A 20,750-nucleotide genomic window follows, 5' to 3' on the forward strand; every position below is an offset into this window, starting at 1 on the left:
TCAACCAGCTCAGCTTTTATCCCCACATAGTTGCCCTTATTTAAGCTTAAGATACTAGTCTTAAACCCACTCTTGCCCCTTTCAAACTGGATATAAAATTTAATCATATTGTGGCAGCTGCTACCTAGGGGTATCTTTATTCTGAGGTCAGTAATTAATCCTGTCATGTTACACAATACCAAGTCTAATATAACCTACTATCTGGTTGGTTCCAGAACATGCTGCTGTAAGAAACTATCTTAAAAGCATTCTAAGCTACTACTGCCAATCTGATTTTTCCAGTTTATGTACAAATTAAAATCACCCATGATTATTGCCGTCCCTTTATCACAAGCACACAATATTTTCACTTGAATACATTGTCCTATACTGTGGTCACTGTTAGGGGGCCTGTAGACCACTCCCACTAATGACTGTTTCCCCTACTATTCCTCATCTCCACCCAAACTGACTCTACATCCTGATCTCCTGAACCAAGGTCATCTCTAACTATTGCACCAATGCCCTCCTTGATTAACAGTGCTACCCCTCCACCTTTACCTTTCTTCCTATTCTTCTTGAATGTCATGTACCCCTCAATATTAAGGACCCAATCTTTGTCGTCCTGCAGCCACGTCTCTAATTGCTATCAGATCATATTTATTTACCTCAATGTGGGCCATCAATTCATTTACTTTGTTATGAATGCTACTTGCATTCAGATAGAGAGCATTCAGTTTTGTCTTTTTGCTGCCTTTGTAAAGCCTAGTCATAGCTGTTGATATATTCTTAGGTTTTACCTCTCTGTCCCTTCCTGCCATTCTTTGACCCTCATTTCTCATATTACTATTTTGCTCTCCTGTCTTGACTCTACATCTTGAATTGCTACCTACACCCAAGCTTGATCACCCCTCACCCCTCTTGTTTAGTTGAAAGCCTCTCTCTACTTCCTTAGTGATGCAACTTGCGAGGACACACGTCCCAGCATGGTTCAGGTGTAAACTGTCCCAATAGTACAGCCCCCACTTTTCCCAGTACTGATGCTAGTGCCCCACAAACCGGGACCCACACATCCCACACATTCATCTCTCTAGTCTTATTTGCCCTATGCCAATTTGCATGTGGTTCAGGTTATAATCCAGAGGTTATTACCTTTGAGGTTCTGCTTCCTAATTTGATACATAGCTCCTAATACTGATTTTGCAGAACCTCTTTCCTAGTTCTACCTATAAGTGGTACCTACATGGACCATGACAACAGGCCCCTCCCCCTCCCACTGCAAGTTCCTCTCCAGCCCTGAGCAGATGTCCTAAACTCTGGCACTGGGCAGGCAACAGAGCCATCGGGACTCTCGCTCTTTGCTGCAGAGAACAGTGTCAATCACTCTCACTATACCGTCCCCTACTACCACTACATTCCTTTTTGCTTCCCCCCACTTGAATGGCTTCCTGTACCACAGTGTCATGGCCAGTCAGCTCATCCACCTTGCAGACTTCACTTTCATCCATACAGGTTGTGAACACCTCAAACCTGTCTGACAATTGCAAAGACTGAGGCTCCTCCATTACTGTCTGCTTGGTCCCATTACCTGCCTCACTGACAGTCACATCCTCCTGTCCCTCATTGCTGACCAAAACAGGTGACCCTATTCTAAGAGGTGTGACCATCTTCAGGAACAAAGTGTCCAGGTATTTCTCCCCCTCCCTTATGTTGCGCAATGTCTACATTTTGTCTTCTAGATCAATAATCCTGATCCAGAATTCCTCAAGCTGCTTACACTTCCTGCAGATGTGTTTGTTGTGGATCATCTTGGCGTCGAAATGCTCCCATATCTCTTTCCCAAGGCCTTGGCTCTCCAGAGGGCACACGCCAAAGTCACCAGAGGCAACAGGGCCAATGGCTGCTCAGGCTCTCTCCACCACTGCTGTGGATGTCAGGGCAGCAGCTACAAGTGTAAGATATCCAAAATTCAAAAAATTCTGATCACAGTTGGTTGCACGGGTGAAAACATTTTGTCACTTTAGAATCTGAAAATATATTCACTTTCACTGAATAATGTATAATGGTGTATTTCAACTTCATTGACAGGCTTCACAAGTCCTCCCACGGCATCCCCCCCACTGCCTCCACACACCGCACACCCCCCCCACCCCCCACCCCAACCCCCCACCAGCAGTTCAGCTGCACGTAGCCAGACCATGGATGATTCTGGAGGGAGAAATGTGAGTGTGGCAGGGCCTTTCAGAGCCTCATGTAAGCCCTCTACCACACACACAGAGCCTTCATCCATCACATTCATCTCAGTGACCTGATCATCTTCAATGCTGCCCGCTGGGTTCACTTTCAGTTGTTCATCTGAGCTGAGCTACATCCCCACCCACTCACTGATCACACTCCCATGCAGCATCTGTTCCTGCCCACCATGACACTCATTTCAGTTTTGATTTCACAAGCATAGCAGTGCTAGTTTTTCTTGTATTCTGTACCTCTTTCCCCCCACATTGAAAGTGAGTGTGGGTGTTGGTTGCTCAGATGGGAATGTGAGATGCTTGCAGAGGGAGAAATGAGTGGAACTGCAGTGTGTTGTTCTGAGGTATGCTGTGCAGGTGAATGCTGTTCAAGTTAGAGTGTGGGGCTTGGCACTTGAAATTTTTATGCCACTAACCTGTCGTGGCCTCCTGAGGTCCTGGAGCCTCATGCACACTGTCTCCAGGTTGGAGGGAGCACACCTCTGCTGCTTCCTCGGCCACTTTCATCCTTGTCTGCTTGGTTGGAGAGGTTGGCCCTCTTCCTCCCCTCCTTGGGAGAGCTCACCACACTGCAGTCCTTCAGATCCTGCAGCAGGTAAGAGTGAGTGATCTCGAGCATACTTTCCAGATCTCCTCTCCATTCCTTAGTTGCTGCAGCATCAAAAATCCACGTGCTTGAGAGCCTTGTAAACCAAGCCATGGTTCCTTTCATTAGAAATGCTTCCTTTGACAGAATGAACAAATCATCCTGCCGACCCTCCCTAACTGGTCAGGCAAACTGGAGGTGGGATGCTAATGCTGTCGGTGAATTAAAGAGCCACAGCTAAGTCCACCTATTAATAAATCAGGTTCCTAACCTGAAAATTGTCTACCTTTTCGACAGGAACTACTCATAGATGTTTACAGAACAGAAGGAGGCCATTCACCCATCATGTTCACACCAGTCAACAAAGATCTGGCTACACTAACCACACTCTGCATGAAAACATTTCTCCTTAACACCCCTCTTAGCCTTCTATCTCTTGCCTTAAATCTATGCTGCTCCCTGACTATTGACCCCTCTACTAATGGAAAAAGTGCCTTCCTATCCATCATATCTATGCTCCTCACAATCTTATACACCTCTATCAGGCCCCCTCTCACCTTCACTGCTCCAAGGATACCAATCCAAGCCTATCCAATCTTTCCTCATAGATCAGACTCTCCAGACCAGGCAGCATCCTGGTAAATCTCCTCTGCACCCTCTCCAGTGCAATCACATCCTCCCCATGATGTGGTGACCAGAACTACACGCAGTACTGCAGTTGTGGCCTAACCAGCGTTTTATACAGCTCCAGCATAACCTCCCTGCTCTTGTATTCTATACCTTGGCTAATAAAGGCAAGTATCCCAGAGGCCTTCTTAACCACCTTATCTACCTGCTCTGCTACCCTCAGAGATCTGTGGATATGCACAACAAGGTCCCTCTGATCTTCAGTACTTTTCAGGGTCCTACCCTTCATAGCGTAATCCCTTGCCTTATTAACCCTCTCCAAGTGCATTACCTCACACTTTTCCTGGTTGAATTCCATTTGCCGCTGCTCTGCCCACATGACCAGTCCATTGATATCTTCCTGAAGTTTACGGCTATCCTCCTCACTAATTACTACCCTACCAATTTTCTTGTCATCCGCAAACTTCTTGATTTTACCCCCTACATTTAAGTCCAAATCATTTATGTACACCACAAACTGAGCCGTGTGGAACCTCACTGGAAACAGACTTCCAGTCACAGAAACATCCCTCTACCATCAGCATCTGCTTCCTGCTTCTCAACCAATTTTGGATCCAACATACCACTTTGCCTTGGATCCCATGGGCTTTTACTTTCTTGACCAGTCTACCATGAGGGACCTTATCAAAAGCCTTGCTAAATTCTATGTAGACCACACCAAATGCATTGCCCTTTTTAACACTCCTGGTTAGCACCTCAAAACATTTGATCAAATTTGTCAAACACGACCTTCCCTTAACAAATCTATGCTGACTATCCCTGATTAATCTGTGTTTCTGCAAGTGCAAATATATTTTGTCCCTCAGAATTCTTTGTAGTAATTCCCAACCACTGAGGTTAGACTGACTGGCCTATAATTTCCTGGTCTATCCCTTCCTCGTTTTTTTAACAACAGGACGACGTTATCAGTCCTCCAGTCCTCTGACACCTCACCTGTGGCCAAAGAGGATTTGAAAATTACTGCCAGGGCCCCTGATATCTCTTCCCTTGCCTCCCTCAACAACCTGGGATACTTCTCATCCAGGCCTGCGGGTTTATCCACTTTTAAGGCTGCTAACCCCGTTAGTACCTCCTCTCTCTCTATGTTAATTTCCTCTAATATTTCACAGTCCTCCACCCTGGTGTCTATACCTGCATAGTCCTTTTCCATTGTGAAGATCAACGCAAACTATTCATTGAGAACTGTACCCATGTCTTCCGGGTCCACGCACAGATTACCTCTATGGTCCCTAATAGTCCCTACTCTTTCCCAAGTTATTCTCTTGCTCTTTATACATTAAAAAAACTTTGGATTTTCCTTTATTCTATCCACCAATGCTTTCTTATACACTCTCTTAGCTCTCCTAATTTCCTATTCAAGTTCCCTTGCACTTTTTATGCTCCTCTAGGGACTCTGCCGTATTGAGCCCTCAGTATCTGCCATAAGCTTCTCTTTTTTCCTTAACCCTAACCTTTATGTCCCTTGACATCCAGGGTTCTCTGGACTTGGCCTCCCTCTTTGTCTTTACGGGAAGATATTTGCCCTGTACTCTCGCTATTTCCTCCTTGAATGCCTCCCACTGCCCTGACAGTTTTACCTGCAAGTAGCTTCTCCCAGTCCACTGGGCCATACGTATCCCATCTTAGTAAAATTTGCCTTATCCAAGTTTAGAACTTTAATTCCTGGCCCAACCTTATCCTTTTCCAAAGCTATTCCTAAATCTAACTGGGTTATGGTCACTATCTCTAAAATGCTCCCCTACTGAGACGCCTTCTACCCGCCTGGGCTCATTTCCAAACATTAGGTCCAGAACTGCCCCCTCCCTTGTTGGGTTTTCTACACAAAATACTGGCTAAAAAAGTTGTCCTGGATGCAACTTAAGAATTTTGCTCCCTCCCTACCTTGCTCACTAAAACGATCCCAGTTTGGGTAGTTTAAATCCTCTACTATTACTGACCTATTCTTACACCTCTGAAATTTGATTACATACTTGATCCTCTGACTGACTGTTTGGGGGCTATAGTACACACCCATCAGTATGTTTGCCCCTTTTGTGTTTCTTACTTCTACCCATATGGCCTCATTTGATGATCCTTCCAGGATATCATCCCTCCTCACTGCTATGATTGATTCCTTGATTGATATTGCAACCCCCCCTTCTATCCCCCTCTCTATCTCATCTAAATACCCTATAACCAGGAATATTGAGTTGCTGACCATGTTGACTAAGTCCAGGAGATTCAGCCCTTGGATTTATTTCATGCCTTTAACTGTAGAAAAATGTTCCAAGGATATTCAAAGACTGAAATAACAAAATGACTGAAGTCAATGGAGATGAAATCAGGAGAGATATTTAATGGGTGGTTGATTTAGTGTAGCCCATTTTAAACGATCACCCAAAGTCAAATTATAACCTGGGATTGTTAAATCAATTTTCCAACGTACAATCGCTAATACTTAAAATGTATTTGATATAGTAATACCAACATATGATATTGGGCGGAATTTTCCCAAATTTGCATTAAGTGCGGTAGCGGGCCGGTAAAATGGCGTGCTGCCCGCCGACGGCAATGGTGGGTTCCATGCCGTATTGTCCCACACCCGCTTCATTATTTATGCACTGCCAGGAAACACGCCTTTTCCATGGTGGACAGACTCTTCATTCGCCCGTCCGCTGTTGCATCAGACCGAGCACCATATTTAAAGGCTCATTGCTTCCAACTCACCACTTCTGCCCAGGGGACTTGGGCCTCAAAGGCAAGAAAACCATGCTGGATGCTGTGAAGGCCCACCAGGATGTCCTCTACCCCCACTGTGGCCACAGAATGGGCAGAATTGTGACAAATCCGGCTTGGGAGGGGGTGTCAGTGGTGGTCAGTGCCAATGCCCTTCAGAACAGGACAGCCACCCACAAGAGGAGGAATGATCTCCTCCGTTCTGCCAGGGTTAGTCACTCTTTTCATCACTCTCATCTCACACACTCACAAACCCAGCACACATCCACAGGGCCCTCACACACTTCCAGTTCAAGGGACATCACTATTCACTGTCTCACACTCACCTTCATTGTCCTCATCCCGTCCATGGGACCACTCACCAAGCGCACAGGCCAGGCACATTTATCATCTAGCCCAGCAAGGATTCTGCTTACGCTTTCTCCGTCTCTATTCATGTAGGACAAGCTAGCACACAGCAAGAGAGAGAGGCCACAGACCGATGGAGGAATGCCCAAAATCAAGTCCTCATGGACTTTGAAAACAGAGCCGCCCAGCTGGCCGGTGAGGATCTGGACTGATCCTGTACTGATGGTGAGGTCAGTGATGCGCTACTAAGTGAGGGTCCAGCAGTGCAACATCCATCAGACAACCATACTGTGAGTGATGTGTCCTCTTTCACAGGTCACTGCCATGCACTAATTACCTCCCCTTGCTTTTGTGGGCACATCTGCCAAACAGCTGACAGAGTCCATGACCCAGGGCCTCTAATCAGCCCCGAAGAAACCTGTGAAGAGAGATTTGGAGGCACCCTCCCTGAAGTCCCGTCACAGTGCTCACCCACACCTAAACTAGTGCAGTGACACAGACATCAATGGGGTCTAGCTTTAGAATAAACCTGGGATCACAATCTGATGAGCACATTGCACTGTCTGATCCACTGCAGGCTGTGGCAGGGACTTCCCAGGCATCTGACACTTGAAGGACTGCTGGAGGCCAGAAATTTGCTGAGTCCGAGTCAGATGATGAGCCTCTGGACTCGGTCATGTCACAGTTGCTGGAGCTGCAAAGGCAAGCTCGGGAACATCAGGAAGGGTTGTTCGCTGCACTGCTCAGATTGCAAGGCATGATGGGGGAGTCTGTCCACCTTTACTCTGGGGTGATAGCACTAGCATGCCAATGCACTGAGGTCAATACTGGTAGGATGGCAGCCACCATGGAGACCTTGGTCCAGGACGTCAATCCCGCACTGCTGCGCAGGCTGAACTCCATCGCTGATTCCATAGTTGGTCTCCAACAGTGTGTATGTGAGAGAGGTGCCGGGCAGCTCAATCTCACTCCAGTCTGCTTCTCAAGGAGTCAGCCTGAGGCCCCCAGGCACCCATAGGGAGTAGGATCCGCAAGTGCACACTCTGGACCCATCCATCCAGGTGACTCCAAGTGTGTCCAGCCCATCCGACTCTCCTCTTTCTGTGGCTTCAGCAGCTCTAGCTCCTACCACACAGCAGAATGACAAAAGCAGGCCAGGGCCCTCCAGGTCTCGGCTCTCCAGAGGATGCCCACCAAACTCATCACAAATAGGGCGTCGCAGTCAGCAGGCTGCCTCCACCTCTGCTGTGGATGTCCAGGGTGCACCAAGACATAGTGGCAGGGTTAGGACAGTTAAGGACAATTGATTGCACAGCCTGGGCATTGGGTGTTAATCACTTGTACATACTGTTCACTATTGTCAATAATCTCCCAGGAATGTCTCCCTGCATGTGGCTCCTTGTTCTGATGAGCAGTGTTCTTGTCACTCAGTTGTGAAATCTTTCTGCACAAGATAAAGGCACGTGTCTCAGTCCAGGGCCTCTTCCCTGTGCTTTGTGCGGCCTTCAGACCAAAGTGACGATCCAGCCTCACACTCCTTGGAGACATTACTGATGCCTGCACCTCGGCGGTGCTGGTCATTGCTGCCAGAATGTAGTGGGTAGGTGCCACAGAGTTCTGCATTCTCTTGATGTATTCTCAGCATCTTTAAGGAGAGGCCGGCCCCCATTCTTCATCTGTGGCCCCTGATCCTGTGCTCCAGCTCCTGAAGGGCTCAGGTGCTGAAGGCGGACAAAGCATCAAATGTTTCTAAAGTTTCATGGCTGCGTCTCTATGATATGATCCTGATCACGGAGCATAAGCGAGCTGCCCTCAGTGAGACAGGAGTCAGACATTCTCAGAGGCCATGTGAAGATTTATGGAGTGTCCTCACTGCATGTCTTCATCCTCTGCAATTAAGCAACTATTAGGGCCTCCACTGTGTCTCCATTACAGGAACATTCTCACAGAGGGTATTCGCGTTGCCATAAGCCAGACTGGAGTCAAAAACTCACAGATGCGATGTGAGGATGTATGGGGTCACCTCACTGCATGTATTCATTATCTTCCACAAATCCAGCAGCTATGAGGGCCTCCTGATCACTCCTGGCCAGTGCGAGGGATTCATCCCCATCATCGTCACCATCGAGGATCTCCTCACCCACATCCCCATTGGCATCTTCCTCATTGGAGGAGACCTCCAGGTCCTCCATCTCCTCCTCAGCCAGCTCGTCTCCTCGTTGGAGCACCAGTTGTAACAAGTGTGGCAGGCAATGATGATGTGTGACACCCTCTGCAGACTGTATTGCAGGGCTCCACCAGACCGGTCCAGGCACCGGAACCTCATCTTCAGCATCCCGATGGTTTGCAGCATGAGCCTCATTATAGCGTCGCTCTGCTGCAGTCTGAGGCCGCTGCACGGGTGTCATCAGCCACGGCCTTTGAGTGCAGCCCCTGTCTCCAAGGAGCCAACCTTGCAACCTCTGTGGACTCTGGAAGACTGCAGGGATTTGAGAGCGACTCAGGATGTAGGCGTCATGTGCACAGTCCCTGGAAACCATGTGCACAATCACAGATGCGTTTCTGGTGGTCGCACACCTGCTGCACATTCAGTGAGTGGAGCCCTTGCAGTTGATATGGTCCATTGTGTGTTGTGACAGAGATCTAAGTGCCATGTGAGTGCAGTCAATCGCACCCTGTACCTGTGGGAAACCTGGGCAAATCCAATCGCTCTTGCATCCTGGCTTTCCTGGTCCTGGGTGAAAAGCACAAAGTTGTGTGCCATGGAGAAGATGGCATCCGTGATCTCATGGATGCATTTGTGGGTGGCGGATTGTGAAATCCCACAGAGATCACCTGTGGAGCCCTGAAAGGAGCCACTAGCTTAGAAATTGAGTGCTATGGTCACTTTCACAGCCACTGGCAGTGGATGCCCTCCATGCCCCCCTGGTGCCAAGTCCTGCAGCAACTGGCAGACGTGAGCAACCAGTTCCTTAGACATGTGTAGTCCTAGGCGACACTGATTCTCGGTCATCTGCAGGAATGAAAGGCGGTATCTATAGACACTGGGTGTCATTAGACGCCGACCAGTGACGACTCGCTGTTGCTCCTGAGTGGCGTGTGTGGAAGCCCCAGCCGCCACCTTCTTCCTGAGGTTCCTGCTCCTGCCTCTGTACAGCCAGGAGCCTCAGTCACTCTCTCCTCCATCTTCTTCGTGCTCTGTAGGCCATCAGGCATACAACTAGTTCACCAGGCTCCATGATCCTGGTGTACTCCTCCTGCAGGATGAAAGAGAGAGATATGTGTTTAGCATGGGTGTACTAAGAACATATCCTGGTTATGTGTGACAGCCCCTTAACGCTTTCCAGAGAGTGCTGGCCACCACTTGGATAGCCAGAGTCTAGTGCACTGCATGGCTGCTGGAAACCCCTACCCACCTCCGCCCTACCCCACCTGACCGATTGGGAGCAGCTTTGCCCACTGGACTGCATGCTGTGCTCTCAGCTCAGGCACAGACATTCTCCTAACCCATGCTGCAAGGCTGCACTGTTAGCCATGGGAGAGACAGGTCCAAACCAGAATGATGCCATTGGAAGGGGCTGTGAGCACCTCTATTGGTGACTGCTCCATGGCCAGCTTTAGTGAGGAGATTGTACAATGTGTGCAGTCCAACTGCTCTGCAATCTACTAAAGTGCCCGTAAATTTGCAGTCTGTTTTACTAGGGCTGGGGAGGGTGGGGTTGGAGCTCTGGAGAACTTGGTGGCATTTTGATAGCCCTGCGTTGTTTGGGTGGGCAGATAAGCTAGGAGCCCAACCCCATTCATATCAATGTGGCTGTGCCTGAACTGTCTCAGTTACAGACGAATGGTCACTTTCTACAGGTTGCCGAATGCGTGTCCCTTTCCCTCACCCATCCTCCCCTCACCCCCAATGCTTGTGCTCTATATTCAACAGCAAGGCTGCCTTTGCACCCCCTCCCCCCTCCACCGCGCCCCCCCCACCCCACCAGTCATTTCAGAGACAGGGCTGCCCTAACCACAACCCTCACCATCGCCACCAGTCGCCTCAATGGTAAGGTCACACTCACTCACGCTCAAAAGTCACCTCCAAGGCAGGGCGGCACTTAACCCCGACACCCCCTTCCCGGTGCCCCTGAAGCCTCCAAAGCAACAGGCAACCCTGGCGGGCTCTGCAGAACGTTGCTGTGCTGTCCCCTCCAATTCACCCAAAGTGCAGACTGCCAAATACAAATCGCCTCTGTGCTGTTGTGAAACACGTCGGCGTGCTTTCCCGCTGATGTGGACGGACAATCCAGTGGGATGGCCTGATAATGACATGCCGATGTATTACAATGAGGTTCCCAATGTCCGATGGTGGGAACCGCAGCCCAGAAATGGTGACCTGCCTTCCTGCTGTCGTGAAACCGATCGCACCGTATTGTCTGCTCACGCCACCTATCATGCCCGCTGCCAGCCGGCAGGGAAAATTCTGCCCATGGTCTTCTGTCGTGGCATTTTATATTTACCTAGTGGAATTTAGTGCATGTATGAGTAGGTCCTGAACAAATCATTTTGTACTTGCGCTGTCTGCGCGTTATTTACTGCACCTGGATTAAGTTGTATATTTAATTATTTGTTATTCATATCCATACATATATTGTAAAACAGTTTGATTGTGCCAAATCATGCTTATTTCGAGCTTGTTTGCATGGAAATTCTATAAAAAACACATATTTTATCAATATACACAGACAATCCCATAATACTGCCAAACATACTCAATTTTGTCTTTTTTTATATGCTGATAACAAGGTTTCTGGAAAATTGCATTAAATACACTTTTATTCTATTTTACCAACTCTACATATAGACCAGAATTGTTCACGGAGGAGGTGGCTCTGTCACCAGCTGAAAAGTCAGCAGTGAGTACACCTTCACCGGCCCAGGAAGCCAGGATCGAATTTTATGGTCATCAGGCAGTTAAATTGCCTGAGGTTGTGGCTTCTGCCTGTATGTGGAAGGATTTCCCTGCCTCCAAGAGATGTCAGCCAATCAGATGGTCAGCAGTTCTCCAATCCCAGCGGTGCCACCTGGAGCATTGGCCACGACGGGAACTGCTATCAATCCTTGACGAGGAGCCATGGAGGAGCTTGGGCTGGAGGGTAAGTTAGGCAGGCACTGGTGAATGGTGGTTGTGAGGCCAGGAGAGGTTAACAAGAGGGGATGGCCCTTTCTGCTAGTGTCGGGGGTGGGGGGGAGGGGCCCCCATTGGGCACAGGGTGCATGACTGGAGGACACCCCAAGCCTGTGGCCTCGCCACATAATGTGTTAAAATCCCAGCAGAGTTTGGTCGTTGATTGGCATGGTGACTTCCACCATGCCACCTGATTTTATGCCTCACAATCCCACCTGCCAGCCTGTTGTGGGTTGGTGGGATTTTGAGGCCACCCTGGTGATGGGGCAGCCTCAAAATTCCAGCCATCCAATTTGTTACTTGACTTGAATAATGACTGTCCCCTGAAACAGATCGACATTAATCATTCCAAAGACTTATATTCATCACTCCCTAATTTGTTATTTATTCAAGGAGATTTACTATAATTCAGTCAATGATGGATTTAAAATCGATTTGAAGATAGCACTTTGTACAATAACTTTGTATGAATAATTTTACATTTTTATGGGTCACATCGCAAAGTAGTTTTCTGGTACAATATTTACCACGTCTTCAGTATATTTAATGAAAAATTGACTTGTGAATTTAGTCATATTGGTATGGAGTAGATTGCGTGAGAAGCAAAACTGTTGGTCGTACATAATTTTACAAACTGGCAAAACAACTATATCATTTAGTCAAATTGATTAAGAGATATTAATTTCTAAATAATGTAAGTAAGTTGTTCCAATATTGTAAGTTATTGAGAAGTACTGCTTGTCTACAATGTAGTTACACAACTTTGCCAACACTCACAAGTTAATTAAGATTTTATGATCATGCATTATGTTTTAACATATGGTTCACAATGATCAAAGTTGAAGAGATAACAAATGGGGCAGATTCTCTTCACCATCTTGTGTGGAACATTTGGATTTAGGCCAAAGGTGCACAACTCACTCACTTACACATAATATTTCACTTGGCAAATAACCAGATATCGTCAATGACCTCAATATGGGATGAACCTGCGTTCAGCTGATTTCAAGTTGGTTGAATTCCAGATCATAACACCTGACTGATGCTGGGGGGAGGGTTGCAGGAAAATCATTCCATCTTGTTTATCTTCCTTTCTCTTGTTAAAACAAGTACGTGGAAGGCGTTTTGACATCTCTTGTATTTCTGTCATGCTGTAAGGCATTATTACTATTATTATTGCTCTCCCATGTATTTCTGTTTGTAAGTAAAATTTAACCCAGTTGTGGTGTGAATGAATGTGTGGAGCTCACTGGGCGGTGGGAACATGGAGTGAGGAGGACGTCAGGATGAAGGAAAAAAAATTCTGACTGAAGACACCATCGCTGGGGCTCATATTGGACTTATTAAAAATTAAGGCAGTTTCACTGAACAGAGACACAGGCCTGAATGTTTCAGATGGTGGGGTTTCCCTCCCCACATTCCAAAGAGTCGGCAGGGAACACATTCCCCAAGCCCAGCTGACACGCTCGAGTGAGTGTTTACTGGCTGCAGGTGGGACATCCGCCCCTCACTCAGGTGGAGGTCCCACCTTAGAGAGCTGTTGACCAATCTGAATGATCAGCAGCTCTCCAGATCCTGCAGCAGCAAGAGATGCAGTAGACTGAAAAGAAAGTACACCAACGTGCCTGAGCCCAAGTCCTGGGACTGGAGGACAGGGGTAAGTTTAAGGGTAGGGTAGGAGAGGAGGGTAGGGAAGGCAACAGGGGCGATTGGGGTGTAAAAGGAAAGGCCAGGAGTTTGGGGGAGGTATGTTCATTGCCCACTGGACCTTAAGGGGAGGGCATCTGAGGTCAGTAGGGGGCTTCTGATGGAGGCGTTTCCCCTCCATCCATCACTGTCCCCCCAACTTCCCATCCAAGATGTAGGCCCGGTCTTTCTCAGGCATCCCCCATGCCAGGTAACTCCACTAAAGGGTCTCGACTGGGGCAAGGGCAGTCTTCCTGTTCTCGACCTTGCCTGCTCCAGTCTAAAATTGCTGCGTGGTTGGAGTGGGTGGGAACCTGGAGGGAATCCCGTTGTTTCAATTTGGCGCTCCTCCCACCTAAAAACCTGTCTGTGAGGGAGCATGAAATTGTGGCGCCACACACACACACACACATACACACACACACACACACACACACACACACACACACGTCAGGACATGTCATTACTTGTACCCGTACACTCTGTATACAACTCTCAGAGACAATGGCCTCTCTAGATATGTGTTAATGGCTTTCTCCATGCCTTATCAAGATGCAGATTCTTGGTATGCACCTGGAGACAGCCCCTGGCTAAGAGTAGGAAATGACCACATGCAGGTTGTCTTGCATAGCCATGGCAGGGTTGACAAGGCATCGAAACACAATCGGACGACCCAATTCAAGGTAATACCTTATATGTCAAGGGACGAGGGTCAGAAAGGAGTATAAAGCCACAGCACATGCAGACATCGCTGATGCAACCCAGAAAAAATGACTTGGTCAGTCACAGGAAGTCATGTGCAAGAATTCATTCAATGGACTGACCACCCAGAAACAAGCTCCTGCACGTGGATCTTACTAAGCAACTGGTGTTCTAAGTAAATACTATTGCTTAGTGGATTAATAAAGGTTTTCCATATAAAGTGGAAATCCAAAGTTGTTTTATATCACTGACACTTATTACAGAGTCTGGAGCTGAGAGAGATGTGAGACCCTCTGTTTAAGGGTCTTACAGTAAGTATAGGTCATTCAGTGTGGTATTTTAGCGATTGTACTCAAGATTTCAGAATTTAGAAATTAAAATGGAGCCTATGCAAAGAGATACATTTTAACCATGTAGAGACATAATGAATTACAATATTGTTAAAAATAGCAATGGTTTAAAAAAAAATAGATAAAGCAATAATCATAACTTTTTCTGTTATGTAACAGACATTTCTGCTCTATTTGTAGACCATGTGCTAAGAAAGCCTGACAGCAAGTGTGTGATAGTGAGGTAATAGTTCAACTTCTAATATCCAGCTATCTGATTGGATATTTCATACTCAGTGTCCTCCTTGTTCTTAAATTATTGTTGCATTGGGTATAGTTGAGATAATATAAATGATGAAGCCACCCAATTTGAATGAGGTTTCACCGTTTAATGGACTTTGGCTGAAGATAAATCAAAACCTATTTTTTTCTTGCTGCTAACAATAACAGTCAATGATGTGTAAAACAGTAAGGTGGACTTCCAGAGCTTGTGCAGTGGATGCATAAGGCTGCTTTTCTGATTCTTGCCAGTTTTGATGTTATATTTTTCCTTAGCCATCTTTGCTTTGAAGAAAATATATGATTTAATAAAGTCATAAAGAGTACATTTTGAATATATCAGTACAGAAGTATTTCAGAAACAAGAAACAAGAGATGTCTTATTTTCTGGTAGAGTACTGGTTAACATATTATCCATGTTATTTTTTATTTTAAAAGGATTAATGGTTGTCTTAAAATATTATACATTAGAATTTTATGCAAATACATCAATCACTGTATTACCAAAGGAAATGAAGTCCTCAAGGACCTTAAAGAAATTAAAACGTATTGAGCAAGGATTCAGATATTGCTTGAATCATGGTGATTTATTCATTGCAAAGTGACAGTATGCTATAATGCTGATAATATTTCTGTTGGACACTGGGGCATAAGGATAAATATACAAGTATGTTCCTAGGCAGGTTGGACACAACATCAATTTGTTAACACTTGAAAATGGATGCAACTCTGACAGGTGCCAGAAGGGAAAGGCCTGAGCACCATCGCCAATTCATTCATGGTTCGCAGCATCCGAATGCAGCCAACCTGTGTGGCACAAGTCACTGATGCAGCTTGCCTTCTGAGGTTTAATCAATTCTAGACAGCACCAAAGAACATAGCTAAGTTGGGGAGAGAGGTAATTGGGATGGAGTCAATAGCCCACAATTATATTGTGGAGCCAAGAGCAGCATCCAGCAACTTCCACACCACATACAACAATGGAGTAGCATTGAGCTGCATCATTGCCATTTTCAGGACACCAAATCCCCCAGATACTGGACAGGAAGCATTTGCCACCCACCATGTCAGTAGAGATGGTCATCCTGGAGCAGATGCCAGCAGAATTCTAAGTTGAAATTAATATTTGTAAGTTAGGGCCCTGTGCTTCTTAACTGTTTTTTTAGAGTTCTAGAACTCTTGAAAGTTCAATTTGTCTGCACAGGGATTGAAAACAGAGACCTTGCTACATTTTCACTGTTCATGCTCTTTGCCTCTCAAATAGTCTAGCTTCAGACAATGCTTCTCTGGTAGTGCTGCCTTTGAGAATAGGGGATAGGGGGATAAAGCACTGACCTGGAAAAGTTACCAGAAGAGTGGGTAGGGGAACGGTGCAGCATTGGGGGTCTCCTGCTGTTCTTAATTAGACCACAAGCTCAGGGATGGCCAGTTAGGGTCTGGCTGCAGGAATTTCCCTGTACCAGTCTCGTTCCTGGCAAATTCAGACCTGGGATGCCCATTTGATCTGAACAGCGGGCTCCCGAAACCTGCAGGAAGATTTAATTATGTGTTCCTTTACTTTGTCCCTGCCTTTGTGCTATGTATGTACAAGTGAAACAATTTCTTTATCCCCGCTAATCATTAACATACAAAAATAGAAACTTACTCAGAAAATTCTGTCAATTCTGCTGCAAAACCCTGTCAATCAATTTCCTCACCCATTTGGCTTCAGGGTTCAAAGAAACCTCTCTCCTGTCTTTAAGATCTACTCTGTAAAGAATTGTAAAATTGTTTCCAATTCTCAGTTATGTACCCGCACTATAGATGCCATCTATCTGTCTGGCTACCTCTTTGTATTCAACTTGTCTGTGTGTTTTTTTCTGTGGGTGTCTGGTTGACCAGCCAATCAAATAGCAAAAGAGGATGATGGGCCAAAGTAAAAGCAGTGATAATGGGACAGCTGTTGTTCAATAAAATGGGAACCATGATAGACCTAAAATTGTTGAACTCAATGTTGAGTCCAGAAGGCTGGTAAAGTTCCCAATAGATATATGAGGTGCTATTTGTTGAGCTTCTGTTGATCTTCATTAAAACAGTTTAGAAGGCCAAGAACAGAGAGGTCAGAGTGGGAGTGGGTGCAGAATTTTAAAAAAATCCCCTCCTCCATGCCCCAAGAGGGGGTTTATAACCATGGACTTCCATTAGATTGGTCCATGATTATGCTTGGCAAAGTACTGCAGAGGTCTGCTGCTGTCTTCTGCAGTTTGGGTGAACAGGAAAGTCTCCAACTCTTAATGCCTACCATCAGTCATATCAGAAGTAATTTGTTATGACCACAGCCAGTGTTAATTGCTGCAACAACCAAATCCCAGAGGGAAACTTGGCTTACAGGCCATGACTTTTTTTTTGTATTCTGAAAATGAGAAGACGATGTACCAGTCTCAGCAGTAAGAGGCCCAATAATACATTTGGGATTTTAAAAATTAAAAGTTTATTAACAAAAAGTAAAAGAAAACTTAAGCACACAAGATTACAGTTACACAATTAAGGTTAGTTTTACAAAACATTCCCCCAAAAACTCTACTTGGTCAAACTCAAAAATAAACACCTTCCAGGCAATACTCCCTTATAGATGTCTACTATGAAATCCAATAATATTACACAAGGCAAACTGCTGTAGCTTCAATAAAAGCATACCATTTGACCTTTACCCTCTTCCACATGCTGGAATCCACTTCAGAGTAGAACTGCCTGCTGCAGCCCTAGGCTTTTCTGGCTTGACTAGAAGGGTGATTCAAACTGCATTGTCTCACAGACCAGAGTCTCAGCTGTAGCTCAATAGCTCAAACAGCTCCAGCTATCTCCAGCCATCTCTAGTTCAACAGCTATCCAGCTATCCACAGTACCTTTCGCCCCTTTCGTCTCTATTCCATTGTTCTCAAACCTCTTTGAAACTCAAACAGTTCCAAATGTAAGATTTTTCATGTTTCCATCCTGTCTTTGCTTTTGGGTCAGTATAATATCCCCACTAATGTTTACCAATGGAACTCCTGCTAGATGCAAGCATGTTTCTTGCAACTCTGACTTTGATATTCAGACAAACTCTCAACTTCTCTTAAAATGCAAATGTTAGATTTAGCCTATTTACTTGTACTTTAAACTTAATACTTCTATTGGCTTCATGTTTCCAACCCCCAGACAACCTGACTCCTATCAAACACTGCTTAGCTTAATTAAATCTCTCTCTCTCTCATACACACACACACACACACCTCCTTCTTTACCGAATAGCACAATATTCCCCAAAATATTTTTAAAAAGCCATTCTCACATCTCTCTTCTTAACAAAAAAAACTATCTTAATTCCAAAAAAATGGTTTCATATTTCAACCCTTTTTATTTCTTACTACATTTAGCTATGCAAACAAACTATTACACAATAGTTTACATGCATTAACCATGAAAATATATACACAAATCTTCTGTATAAATAGAGTTTATTCCAGTTCATTCCCCATTTGCCAATATTCAAGTTCTTTTGAATTTTAAACTCTTGTATCTGCACTGAATTTTCTCATTCAGCCACATGAATAATTTGAAAATTGAATGGCTGTAATAATAAATTCCACCAAAACAATCTGTTCCGAAACTTTCCAGAAACTTCAAAGTATTGTGGTCAGTATATATAACTGACTCTGAAGAATTGTTTGCAACATACATTTCAAAATGCTGTATTGCAAACACTAAACCTAAAGTCTCTTTCTCTATAGTTGAATATTTCTTCAGATATACATTCAATGAGAAGTATCCTACCAGCTTTTAAATTCCTAGTTCATCTTCTTGTAGCAATAAGGCACCAACACCGACATCACTGGTATCAATGACCAACTTAAACTGCTTGGATAATCAGGTGTTGGTAAGACAGGTGTAGTTGTTAGTACAGCTTTCAAGCTGTCAAATGCATTCTGACGCTCCTGTGTCCTTTAGAAATTTCCGTTCTTTTTTTATAATCCAGTCAGTAGGGCAACTACACCGCTGAAATTTGGCATGAATTTCCGATAAAATCCACTCATGCCTAGAAATCTCAAAACTTCCCATTTTGCTGTAGGCACTGGGAATTCCACAATAGCTTTTACTTTTGCATCTCATGGGGCCACTTGGCCATGTCCAACAGTGTGGTCTAAATATGTAACTTGCGCTTTCAAAAATGCATTTTTAGCCAAATTCACAACCAAATTGGCTTCCTGCAGTTGATCAAATAGTTCCTTTAAGTGTTGTAAATGCTCCTCCCATGTTTGACTGAATACTATTAAGCCAACAATATAAACAGCACAATTGCTCAGTCCCTCAGTCACTTTGTTTGTTAGTTTCTGGCCAGAACTTTTTTTGCTCATTGGGCAGGCTCAGTGGGGACAGGAGGGGATGGTCAGGATCCTGCCCTCTGCATCGCAATTTTATGTAGGCGGGCTAATTAAGGCCCACCCAGCATAAGGCGCGGCAGCGGCAACAGCGAGAAGGGGTGGGCAGGGGCGGGAGCTCAATGTCCGCCGGGTTTAATGGCGACCCAGCGGCCAATTCAAAAGTGGCCCAGACAGTCTTTGGAAGGTTGCCATGAAGGGACACGAAGTTACCATGATGGACCCAGTTGCTGGTGGCTATGGCGGGCAGATTGGCAGGGCACTCGGCCCCACGTTTCTCTGACGAGTGTCTGGAGGAGGTGGCAGCACGCTGAGAAATCCTTGTCCCCAGGGACGAAAGGAGGAGGCCCACCCAATCTCACCAAAAGGGCCTGGGAGGAGGTGGCATCCATGGTCAGCAGCCTTGATGTGGTGAGGCGCACATGGATGCAGTGCCGGAAGTGCTTCAATTATCTCCTGCAATCGGGAATGGTGAGTACCATTTTGGCATGGGTCACTTAGCACAGCAGTTAAGAGCTGCCCATCCCACCCCCCTGCCACACAGGTCTTACAGTGTGAGAGGCAAATGTCAATGAGGCATGATCTGGCCAAGGGAGTGAGCCCTGGCTGCTTGGAATGAGAATCTTGCGCTCCAGGGTCACGAATTGACTGAGCCCTGCGAGGTGTTCCTCAGGTGGGGTTGGCCCTGGCTGCAATATGTAATGCAGGTACAGAGTGGACTAATCAATGCCCCCTGACCTTTCAGGAGAAAACATCCCATAACAATGCTGAGAGGTTGCAGACTAGCAGGGGACCACCCCACCCACTCATCTTGACCCGATATGATCAGGAGGCCCTGGAGCTGGAGAGGCACCACACCAGAGGTCAACCAGCCGCAGTGAGGTTGGGGTGCCACAGGGAGGTAAGAGGGCAGTGTGCTGAGGTCAGAATGTCTGTCATAGTAACCATTCCACAGTAGTCTCTATATTGATGTGAGCCTCAAACCTGGAATCCCCTTTGATAATGGAAAGACGAGGTCCCCGGATGCATATCTCTGTCTCATCCGGGTGCCAAGCATGCACAGTAACAGTGTAATGACTTCATCTAATGACATATCCTTGTCCTTCCTTTCAGGCACACCAGCAGCCCATCGGGGTGAGGAGCCTGAAGGCCCACCCCTGACCCCAGAGGACAGCAGCCAACAGAATGCATCTGCGTCATACCCTCTTTGCCAATCAGGCACAAGCGCAGATACCAACACCTCGGTGAGCATTAGATCGCTGTCTAGTATCTCAGAGCACATTGGTGAGGGCACTTCACACTTCCTTGAGGTGCAGGTGGAGGCAGAGTGTGCCCAGGGCAACGGCAGTTGGAGGACTGCTGGGGACCAGGAACATGCTCAGTTTGTAGCTGATGATGAGCCTCTGGAGTCGTCCATGAGGCAGCAGATGCTGGACATGCAGCAGGGTGTGGGGGAAGATCAGCCAGAGATCCATCAGGGAATGTGTGCCATGGTCTCCATTGTGGAGGAGTCCTTGCGAAGCATGAGCAATGCAATAATTCTCATGGCCGAGCGCCATGCCTCCTCCACGGAGACAGTGGTGACTCTTATAGAGATGCTCCTCCAGGAGCTGAATCAGG

This window comes from Carcharodon carcharias, chromosome 1 (assembly GCF_017639515.1).
Source record: "Carcharodon carcharias isolate sCarCar2 chromosome 1, sCarCar2.pri, whole genome shotgun sequence".
Taxonomy (NCBI): Eukaryota; Metazoa; Chordata; class Chondrichthyes; order Lamniformes; family Lamnidae; genus Carcharodon; species Carcharodon carcharias.